The sequence below is a fragment of the Microtus ochrogaster genome, unplaced genomic scaffold, assembly GCF_000317375.1.
Source record: "Microtus ochrogaster isolate Prairie Vole_2 unplaced genomic scaffold, MicOch1.0 UNK24, whole genome shotgun sequence".
Lineage (NCBI taxonomy): Eukaryota > Metazoa > Chordata > Mammalia > Rodentia > Cricetidae > Microtus > Microtus ochrogaster.
The window spans coordinates 1,352,279-1,362,738 of record NW_004949122.1 but is presented as its reverse complement, the minus strand read 5'-3'; the positions used below and the strand labels follow the sequence as shown (position 1 = coordinate 1,362,738).

The 10,460-nt window shown below is 44.8% G+C and overlaps 1 non-coding gene across 1 annotated transcript; it reads left to right on the top strand.

Annotated features, from left to right (window-relative positions):
- The first annotated feature begins 440 nt into the window (after nt 1–440).
- LOC113458430 lies at nt 441–563 on the top strand. Its single transcript, XR_003378812.1, has one exon. It is a non-coding gene; the product is annotated as a U6atac minor spliceosomal RNA (small nuclear RNA).
- The last annotated feature ends 9,897 nt before the right edge of the window (nt 564–10,460 follow it).

Sequence of the window (10,460 nt, the reverse complement as noted above, 5' to 3'; positions counted from 1 at the left end):
AGAAAACATTGTGTCAGGGACTATATAAAGAAAACCACCCTGCAGTGCACTGAGAACCAGAATAAGACAAAAAGGCCTAGGAAATGGTCCTTTCCTCTCCTCTCCCCTGCCCTCCCCTCCCCTGCCCTCCCCTTCCCTTCCCTCCTCCTCTCCTCAGAGGTCAGTATCCTTGATTCTTAAGTCTTTGAATTCAGACTAAAAAATATACAACTGGCTATAGGGTCTCAGGTTTCATAACTTAAAAGTATATCAGCATTCCTTGCTTTCCACTTTGCAGGTCAAAGATCACGGGGCATCTCAATTTTCATAATTGTATGTGCCAATGATGGAGGAGGGTCATCTGCCTATCTGTTGCTTTCATTGGTTAATTAATAAAGAAAACTGCTTAGCCTGATAGGGCAGAATTTAGATAGGCAGAGTAGACCAAACAGAATGCTGGGGTGTTGCATGAAAGGAGAGAAGGTCAGCACTCCCCTTGACAAGGGTGGAAGAGGCCCTTGGGCCTAATAACACGCATACGGTTAAGGCATTGCCACCTACTTCATGGCATCTAACCACTGTTAGGGGGCTGGAGAGATGGCTCAGAGGGTTAAGAGCATTGCCTGCTCTTCCAAAGGTCCTGAGTTCAATTCCCAGCAACCACATGGTGGCTCACAACCATCTGTAATGAGGTCTGGTGCCCTCTTCTGGCCAGCAGGCATACACACAGACAGAATATTGTATACATAATAAGTAAATAAATATTAAAAAAAAACTCCAAAATGCTGGGAAGAAGGAAAGTGAGACAGACGCTATAGCTCTCCTCTCCAAGATGGACGCAAGTTAAGATCCTTCCTGGTAAGCCACCACCTCGTGGTGCTACACAGATTATTAGAAATGGGTTAATCAAGATGTGAGAATTAGCCAATAAGAGGCTAGAGCTAATGGGCCAAGCAGTGTTTAAAAGAATACAGTTTCCATGTAATTATTTTGGGTAAAGCTAGCCAGGTGGTGGGAAGCGGCCTGCTGTTCCTATCTCAACATGCCAGTCTCTCAGAGTAAATCTCTTTCCTTATGTCTTAAGCTTAGCCTGTTGCTTCTGATTTTTTGAAGGCTCCTGGCTGCAGTGGGGAAAGGGATGCAGGCAGGAGGATGCGAAGATTGGCACCTGGACAGTGCTGGGAAATCTCCAAGCAATTTTCTTTGTCTTTCAGAATAAATTCCATGTTGGATGACTCCATTTCCCAGTGTTCCCTGTTTCTTGATGAGGGCTGTTAAGTTTCAAACCTGGGACAGAAGGCTGAGGTCCCTATTTAACATATCAAAGTGGATCTGGCCTCCAGGTTCTCCCAGCATCCCTCAGTCCCTTCCTGTTACTGGGGATGGCTAGCATGCCCCTCCCTCTACTCTGAATCCTCCAGCCTCAGAGGCTCTTTCCTATATGATCCAGACATTTTGGTTACTTGCCCCTTTTGTACCTTTGGTCTCTTGGCTGCTGCACCTCATTCCCCTGCCTCCTTTCTCCTTTCCCCTCCTCCTCTCCCCTAGCTCAGTCTGGTCATGTTTGCTCCTGACTTCCCAGACGTCCTGCCTCTACCTACGCTCTCCTTTTTATCTACGGTAAACGTTCTCCTCCACCACGCTCAGAGCAGTCCTGTCCTTCCCTCCCCTTGTTTCTCACTCGTTCATCTGGTGCCGAAACCCAGGGCCAGTCATTTCCTTTCCTGTTCATTTCTGTTTCTCATTCAAGACCACATAGCTAGTTCTGACCAATGCAATGTCGCTTCTCGGCTCAGTGCCTAGGCTCCCTGTAGTGGTATTTCCATTTGTATTTTAATAAATAAAGCTTGCCTGAAGATCAGAGAGTACGACAGCCACACTGGTCAGCCTTACAGACCAGGCAGTGGTGACACACACCTTTGATCCCAGTAGCCACACTAGTTTACCATAGAAACCTGGCGGTGCGTGCCTTTAATCCCAGTGGTGTATGCCTTTAATCCCAGTCCTAGAGAGGATATAAAATGGGAGGAGACAGTTCTCAGACACAGTCTCATTCTGAGATTCCTGGAGGCAGGATGGCCATTTTGGACTGAGGTCAAGGTAAAAGCCAGGGGCTAGCTGTTTTCTTTTTCAGGTCTTCAGGGTGAACCCCAATTTCTCTCTTTAAGCTTTTACTAATCAAGCTTCAACTCCCTCCTGAACTCTTTTGTTGCTGTTGCTGACGTTGTGTTTGAGACAGGGTATTTCTATTCTGCAGCTCTGGCTGTGCAGGAATTCACTGTGTAGACCAGGTTGGCTTCCAGTTCACACAGCTTCACCTGCTTCTGCCTATGCTGTGATTGAAGGCATGCACCACCATGCCTGGCCACCTCATGAGTGCTTCATCTGTCTTCTGCCTTTAGCTCCCTGAACCCAAAGGACCTAGCTGAGGTTGTCTGAGAAGCCACCATCTAGGAGCGAGCACTCAAACAGAAACACTCACTGTGTTAGAATAGGAGAAAGCCCCACAAGAATATAATGAAACACTCACTGTGTTAGAATAGGAGAAAGCCCCACAAGAATATAATGTACTAGCCCCTTGATTTATACAAAGATGTTTAAAGGCAGTGAGCTTGTTGGGATAAAATCCCCCAAATAAATGCTGCTGGCTTAGTAATGGGTTATAAGAGTGAGGGAGCTGGTTACAGCATCTGGAGAAGGGGCCCACATTGTCAGAGGGCAATTGTTTGGTAGAATCATTGCTTTGTCCAGAGGGAGAGGAAGGGCACACACTGCCAGAACCTTTGGACCAGGAAGGAAAAGGTGAGCAGAGTCCTGGACAGTGGGCACAGATGTCATTGGGTAAGTTAGCACTGCAAGACTGTCGTGCACTAGCAAAGAATCTGCCACCATAAAATAGAAATACAATAGAATCAAGACATTCTAAAATAGGACGGTGTTGGAGAGACAATAATGATAGAATATTCTGAAGCTCTGAGAAGGAATAAAATGAGATTTTTCATAAACAACAACGTTTCAATCATACCCATTCAATAAATGCTCATGGCAAAAATTTTAATTTGCCTTTTTTGTTCAAGAGGAGAGACAGCAGTGGTGGGCGTGAGAAAGCCGATGTTCAGCTTTGAGGACATGAGGAGGAAGAATGTGTTATGATTAATACCCGGAACTCAACACAGAGAAATTAGCCATTGAGTAAGCGCTTGAAGGAATTACGGTTTGTAATCTACCACAAGCCTCGACAGCGGTGCAGCAGACATGGTTCTGTCTGTTCAAGATGGAACAGTCATCAGAGTGACGGTGGTGCTGGAGTGGGGAATAAGCCTGGGCCACACATTCCTTCCAGCACAGAACGTCTTGGGATCCTCTCCTATCTGTCAGCTGCCAAGGTGTTCGCAGCAAGTTCCAAGAAAACAGGCCATTCCCAGGGGATTGAACAAGTTGCCTCCCCACAGCCTTTGACTCATAAGGTCTCGGGATATACATCACAGCTCGGATGACTAACAGAGACTTCAGGCTTATCCAACAAAAGATGGATATTCGAGACTCCCGGTTCTGAACAAGATGGATTAATGGAGCAGGTTTACTTCCACCCTCAACAGCCCAAACTTCTTGACAAATGTATGACACACTCTCTTAACGCATTAGAAATGAGGCAAGAAGGAACTCCAACCCCTGATGCAAGAGAGGCAACGGAGGTGCAGCCCACCATGTTCCAGCTGATTCCAGAAGGATAAATTAGGGAGAGATGAAAGAATCACCCTAAAATGAGGAGACAGAACTGGAGGCTGAAAAGAGCTTGGCTTTGCAAAGGAAATGATTAGCCAAGAGAATCTGTAGAAAGAAAACACTAGAAATTTACAGAGGGCCCTTCAAGTATCTAGAGTGCAAGAGTGAAGGTCATACAAGGCAGGGGAACACATCCCCCAAAAAGACCAAAGGGGGGAAATCTTTCTAATTCAAAGGAAAGGAAGCACCCTGGCTGTGCCATCCAGAATGGAAACTTTTGTAGTCTGGTCACTGAAGCAGTGACCAGAAGAAATTAGCCTCAGACTAAATGCTACTCTGATTTAATATAATCAAATTTAAAAGCAAGTCTTAAAAGCATTACTCTTGGGATTGGAGTGGTAGCTCAGCAGTTACAGGCATATACCACTCTTGCAGAGGACCCGAGTTCACTTCCAACACTCACAATAGGCAGCCCAGCCCTCCCACCCCATAACTCCAGCTCTAGAGGATCCAGGAACTTTTCCTGGCCTCTCTGGGAGGCTACACTCATGTGTACATACCCACATGGAAACACACGCAAACATACGCATATTTAAAATTTTTTTTTTAATTTAAAGAATCAGTCTTTAAGTGTCTTAATTATGTCTTATTACGAAGTTCAAGCATGCTTATAGGAGTACCAAAACATCTAGTACCCAACAGGGTAATATTTACATGTTGGCATGCACTCAAATATTACCAGGTATGAAAAGACGCAGAGGGACATGATCCACAACAGAGAGAGAATGTTACCAATAAGAACTAACCCGGAACCTCCATAAACAATAGACGCAGTAGGCCAAGACCTTCACACATCGCTTCACTGCGTCTGGGGGGAAGCTGGGAGGTACGGAAGAGGGAGACGGGCTAGACCGAAGTTACAAACAGGGAGGTTTATCCAGTATTGAAAATGGTGGGTTGAACATCACAGTGAGAAGACGGGGGAACAGAAGCCAGAGAGATACAAACCACCTGGAAAGGCAAAGGAAAAACACCCAGAAAACTGGGGGCGGGGAGACACAGTGAGCTCTGAGGCAGCAACGGACACCCCAGCGCGCATGTCATTGGAGCCCCTGAAGAGGAGAGATGGGACGAAAGCGATTCTATGAGCTACTGACTATGGAAACCACACCAAGCACTTCGTGATCAAATGCTCCAAGATTGACACGGCAAAGTCTAAACCATAGCCCGAGGGAAGAGAGCAGAAGTCTACCGGAACCGTCACGAGCTAGAACAACATTTTTAAAATAGAGATAAGAGCATTTTTTTTTCCTAGTAAAAATGTCTTTCAGTAACGGTGAAATAACTTTTTTCAGGTCTAAAAATCCCAAAGGAAGTCATCGGCAAGTGCAGACTTGCACCACAAGAAAGATCAAAGAAACCCTTGCATCAGATAGGAGTGTGGATTTGTCCAAAGGAATGAAGGGTGCCTGGAACAACCATGTCCGGAACATAAAAGGCAGCTTTTGGGTCCATTAATCCTTTTAAGAGGAGCCAGTTTCACTAAAAAATAAATTAGCATTTTTAATTGTGAAAAATGATGGGTTTCCTTCTCAGTCCTTTGCATAGCTAGTTTAATCATAGCCATCCCCCAGTCTTTCTTCCCTCCTGCAGCTCCCTTGCTGTTCCTTAATAGCCCACCTTCTAGGAATACAGATAGCCAGTAAAAAAAAGCATTCAATATCCTTAGCAACATTTCCTTTTCTTTTTAAAATAACATTTTATATTCAGTTTGAAATTTTTACACAAGTATATATTTTGATCTTATTCAGCCCCTTCCCACTTCCTCAAGGATCCACCAACCTGTCTCCCTCCCAACTTCATGTCTTTTAAAAAAAATATTGTTATTATAAATAGTCTCTTTAGTTGAATTAGCTGACCAGATGTATATGGACGTTGGGCCATGTTCCAGAGAGGCATGGGCAGACTCCCAGTGACCACGTTCCTATAGAAAAGTTATTCTCTCTCCCTAAGTAAGCATCAAACTAAGAGGCTCACTTAGAGGTGAGGCCTCATTCATGCTGGAATTTTGAGTGACTTGCTCTTGTGCAGGACTTGGTACAGGCAGCTACAGCTGCCGGGAGTTGAAGCCTACATCAGCCTTTCATAGCTTGCCTTCCTGTTCTCTGGCTCTTACATTCTTCCCACCCTTCTTCTTGACTTGGGTTGGGTGGGTTGGGCGGGGCTGATATAATCGTCTGTAACTGTCCAGAACTTTCTGTGGCTGAGCACTCACGTCTCTAACTCTCAGCACTTTGACCAGTTGTGAATCTCTGTGTTAGCCACCACCCACTGCAAAAACAAGCTTCTTTGACCAAGGCAGAGAGCACCACAAATCTGTGGAAGATACTTTGACAACATGACCACTTTCCAAACACCAGTGGATTCCCTCTCTAGGGCCTAAGATCTCCAGGCTCACAGACTTTTGACCAGACTTTCACATGAGTCCCTTCTGTGGAGAAGGTCTCAAATCTAATCTGGAAAAGGTTGGTTACCCCCAATAACTAGATAAGGTCTCAAATCCAGCCTGGAAAGGATTGGTCACCCCAATAACAGAGAAGGTCTCAAATCCAATCTGAAAAGGGTTGGTCACTCTAATAACCACCATGCCGCTATTGCACTGTTGGACACACCTTGTCTCTCAGTCACCATTTCAATGCAAATTCAATTGATTTTAGGACTCTATGTCACCACAGTAAGGACAATTATCATCAAGAAAACAAACAACAAATACTGGCAAATGAGAATGTTCCCACCAGCAGCGAGTGGATAAAGGTTTCTCTTTCCACACATCCTCACCTTAAAGTAGACTAGGCAAATTTTTTTTTCTTGGTTTTTCGAGACAGGGTTTCTCTGTGGCTTTGGAGCCTGTCCTGGAGCTAGTTCTTGTAGACCAGGCTGGCCTCAAACTCACAGAGATCCGCCTGCCTCTGCCTCCCGAGTGCTGGGATTAAAGGCGTGCGCCACCATCACCCGGCTGGCAAATTTTATCTGTCTGCTGTAACCTGTGACCTGTGACATGTTACACCCTGATAATGGAGAAGATAAGACATATTTTACTGATGCCAAAGAAAACTGAAAATAAATAAATAAATAAACAAATAAAAGGGTTGAAAGGCCAGATGAGGTATCAGCAGTTTGTCATATAAGGCTGTTTCTTTATTTGTTTGTTTGTTTGAAAGGAATTTGTCTTTTTTAGATTTTTGCTTAAAAACGTATTTTTATTGATTGATGAGTGTTTGCGCACATGATATGCACAGTGGGCTCGTAGAGGTAAGAGGAAATCTTCTGCATATGTCATAGATGGAAAACCTGCTAGCAATAGAACATGCCCATAAAGAGAAGCACACACAGACCTGTGAGATGGCTCAAGGGTAAGGCACTTGCCACCAAAGACCAGAGTTCAATTCCTGGGACCCACATGATGGAAGGAAGGGACTTGCTCCTGCAAATGGTCCTCTGGCCTCCCAGTGAAGCTACAGCACACACATGTACTTGCTTAGACCAGGAAGCATCACCCTGGCCACAATGAACTCCTGTAAAAGAGAAAATTAAGAGGAAAAAGGTATTTTTTTTAAAACTTCTTAAGAAATGGTGCCTGGTAGTTATCTGGGAAAAGTAGTTGCCTGAAATTATCCTGCCTTACAGAAAGAAACAGTGAGGCAGTTGCCTACGGTTGTCCTACGCAAAGAGAATGTTCTACCCCTTCACCGGCATCTGAGCATGCTTGACCAACTGACCACAGAAAGGAATTTCCCACTACAAACAGTCACATGACTCTTTGTGGCTCTTAGTAGTTTAAACCCACCGACGATGTGGCTTAGAAGCAAGGTGAGGAAGCGGACAACGGTTGTAGACCCCTTTGTGTGATGGCTCCCATTCATGGCGACTTTCCTCTATGAGCGGAGTAATAGAATATTCCTAATCTCTGCTGGGTCTTCAGTGTCTGTTTGAGAGCAGAGGCTTCCTCACTCCGTCATTTCATAATCCCTACATGATACTTGGGAAACATGGCGTGGTCAGCTCCGTGACTTCCCCAGCTTTGGTTTCATCTGCCTCCCAGGAATGTGGTCAACTGGAAGCATACCTCAGGGTCACCAGTCCTTGCCCTTGTGAAGCAACAAGGCATCCCTGGGTGTTTATAGAGCAAAAGCCATGGTCTGAGGACTCTGATGTTGCGACAACAGTGAAAGCCCCGTTGTTATCTCGCAACACGTGAAGAACGGCAGACAGTCCTGGAGAAGATCAACAGAACCAGGAGCCTCTGATCCCGCCTGCTAGGCTCCCCAGGTGCTCCAGGCAGCACCCCCACCCAAGTCCTGCCCATGGGGCAGTTACAGGGAGAGACAGACAGCATGCCTTCTCCAGGAACTGGCCATAGAATGCCAGGAAGAGAACAGCAGGAGGCAGAAGCCAGGATTGCTCACGAGAGTACTTCCTCATCACATGTAGAGGGAGGAGGGGTCAGTTGGGTGAAGGTTCTCCATAGCTAACACCCTAAGGGCCAGAGTGCAGGGTCACAGATGGTTTTGAGCTGCTCTGCGGGTGCTGGGAATCAAACCTGGGTCCTTTGGAAGAGCGGTCAGCGCTCTTAACCACTGAGCCAGATCTCCAGCTCATGTGTTCCATATTTTCAACAAAGTGGTTGGCACCTGAGGAATGGCAACCAAGGTTGAACACCAGTGTCATAGTTTGAATGTGATTGGTCCCTATAATCTCACAAGGAGTAGCTTTATTAGGAGGTGTGGCCTTGAGGGAGTAGGTGTGGTCTTGTTGGAAGAAGTTTGTCACTGTGGAGGTGAACTTTGAGGTCTCATACATGCCCACGGTATCACCCAGTCTGAGACCACTTCCTGTTGCCTGCAAGATACAGGACTCTCAGCTACTTCTCCAGCACCATGTCTCCCTGCCCACTGCCATGCTCTCTGCTATGACGATAATGGACTGAACCTCTGACCTGTAAACAAGTCACCCCAATTAAATGTTTGCCTTTATAAGAGTTGCCATGGTCATGGTGTCTCTTCACAGCAACAGAAGCCTGAACTAAGACCTGTGGCCTTGACATGCACACACACATGTGTACCTACGAACATCCATGTACAAACACACAGGTACACGATGCACACATGTACACACACAGAGATGGGCAGAGAAGGGATTTAGTGCTTACCCAGCGTTGTGCTTCACGAGACCTCTTTATTCTCTTCTCCACCACCTTCATCCACTCATTCACATATAAAGACAATTGATATCTGACAAGCAAGAGGCTCTGTACCAAGCATAGAGAACTCTTTGAAATAATTTACAGACTCTACCGTAAATATACCAATGCTAAGTGCTCAGTTTTATAGATGCCTAGAATATGGTCACATCTGGATAAACACAGTCCCTGCCAACTTAGAATTCCTTCATCATCCTCAGAACAGTCTTTAGGTCCTCTTGTAACATCTTTCCCAACCCCGGCCCAGCGCTCGGTCACTGTAGGTTTGTCTGTCTTCCTAGAGATCCACGAAAATGAGCGGACACAGTTTGTGTTCTTCTGTGTCTGATTCTCAAGCTCAGCACAATGTAGTAGAGAATTGGCAGTGGTTGTTTTGATTCTGAGTATTACTCCATAGTAGACATATACTACACTTTATCCCTTTGCCTACAGAGGGATAGTTGGGTTAGATCCAGCTTGGAGGGTGTTACAAGCACAGTTCTTAAGAATAATTGTGTGCAGGACTTTGATGCCTTAATTTCTCTCAATGTCTAGGGGTGGGTGGAATTGTTGGGCTTTTTCTACCAGAGTATGTTTAACTGTATAAGAAAATTCTAGACTCCATCATGTACCTATCTTATAATTTTACATGCTGATGATGTAATCTTTGATATCATCAGGATTTTGTTTTGTTTTTCAAGACAAGGCTTCTTCTCTGTGTAGCCTTGGCTGTCCTATAACTAGCTCTGTAGTCCAGGCTGGCCTCAAATTCACAGAGACCCACTTGCCTCTGCCTCCAGAAAGCATGTGGCATGTGTGCACCACCATTGCCTAGAGATATTAACTTTTTTTTTTTTTTTTTTGGTTTTTCAAGACAGGGTTTCTCTGTGTAGCTTTGGAGTCTGTCCTGGAACTCTGTAGACCAGGCTGGCCTCAAACTCACTGAGATCTGCCTGTTTCTAACTCCTGAGTGCACCACCACCGCCCGGCTGATATTAACAGTTTTTAAACTTTAACCTTGCACTGGATGTACAGTGGAATCCTGCTGAGGTTTAACCTAACTTTCCTTCATTATAATGGTGTTGATATAGCTTGTATTTTCTTTATCTGTCTAAATTTTTCGACCATTTAGAATAGGTTTATTGTTTTATACTTAAATTAAGTTTTCTTGTGTATATATCAGATATAAATCTTTTTTTTTTTTTTTGACAGTGTTTCTCTGTGTAGCCTTGGTTGTCCTGGAACTTGATCTCTGTAAACCAGGCTAGCCTCAAACTCAGAGATCCACCTGCCTCTGTTTCCCTAGGATTAAAGAAATGAACCATCATTGCCTGGCTTGGAACAGACAACATTTTAAAGTGCTTTTTCATGTGGCTTGACTTTTTATTTTCTCAATAGTGTTTTATGAAGAAAGTCTTCTTACTGTGATAAAATCAAAGTGGCCACTATTTCTTTTCTGGTTGATTCTTTTTGTACACCAGGGATCTCACTTTTTTTCTAGAAATGTTGGAGTTTT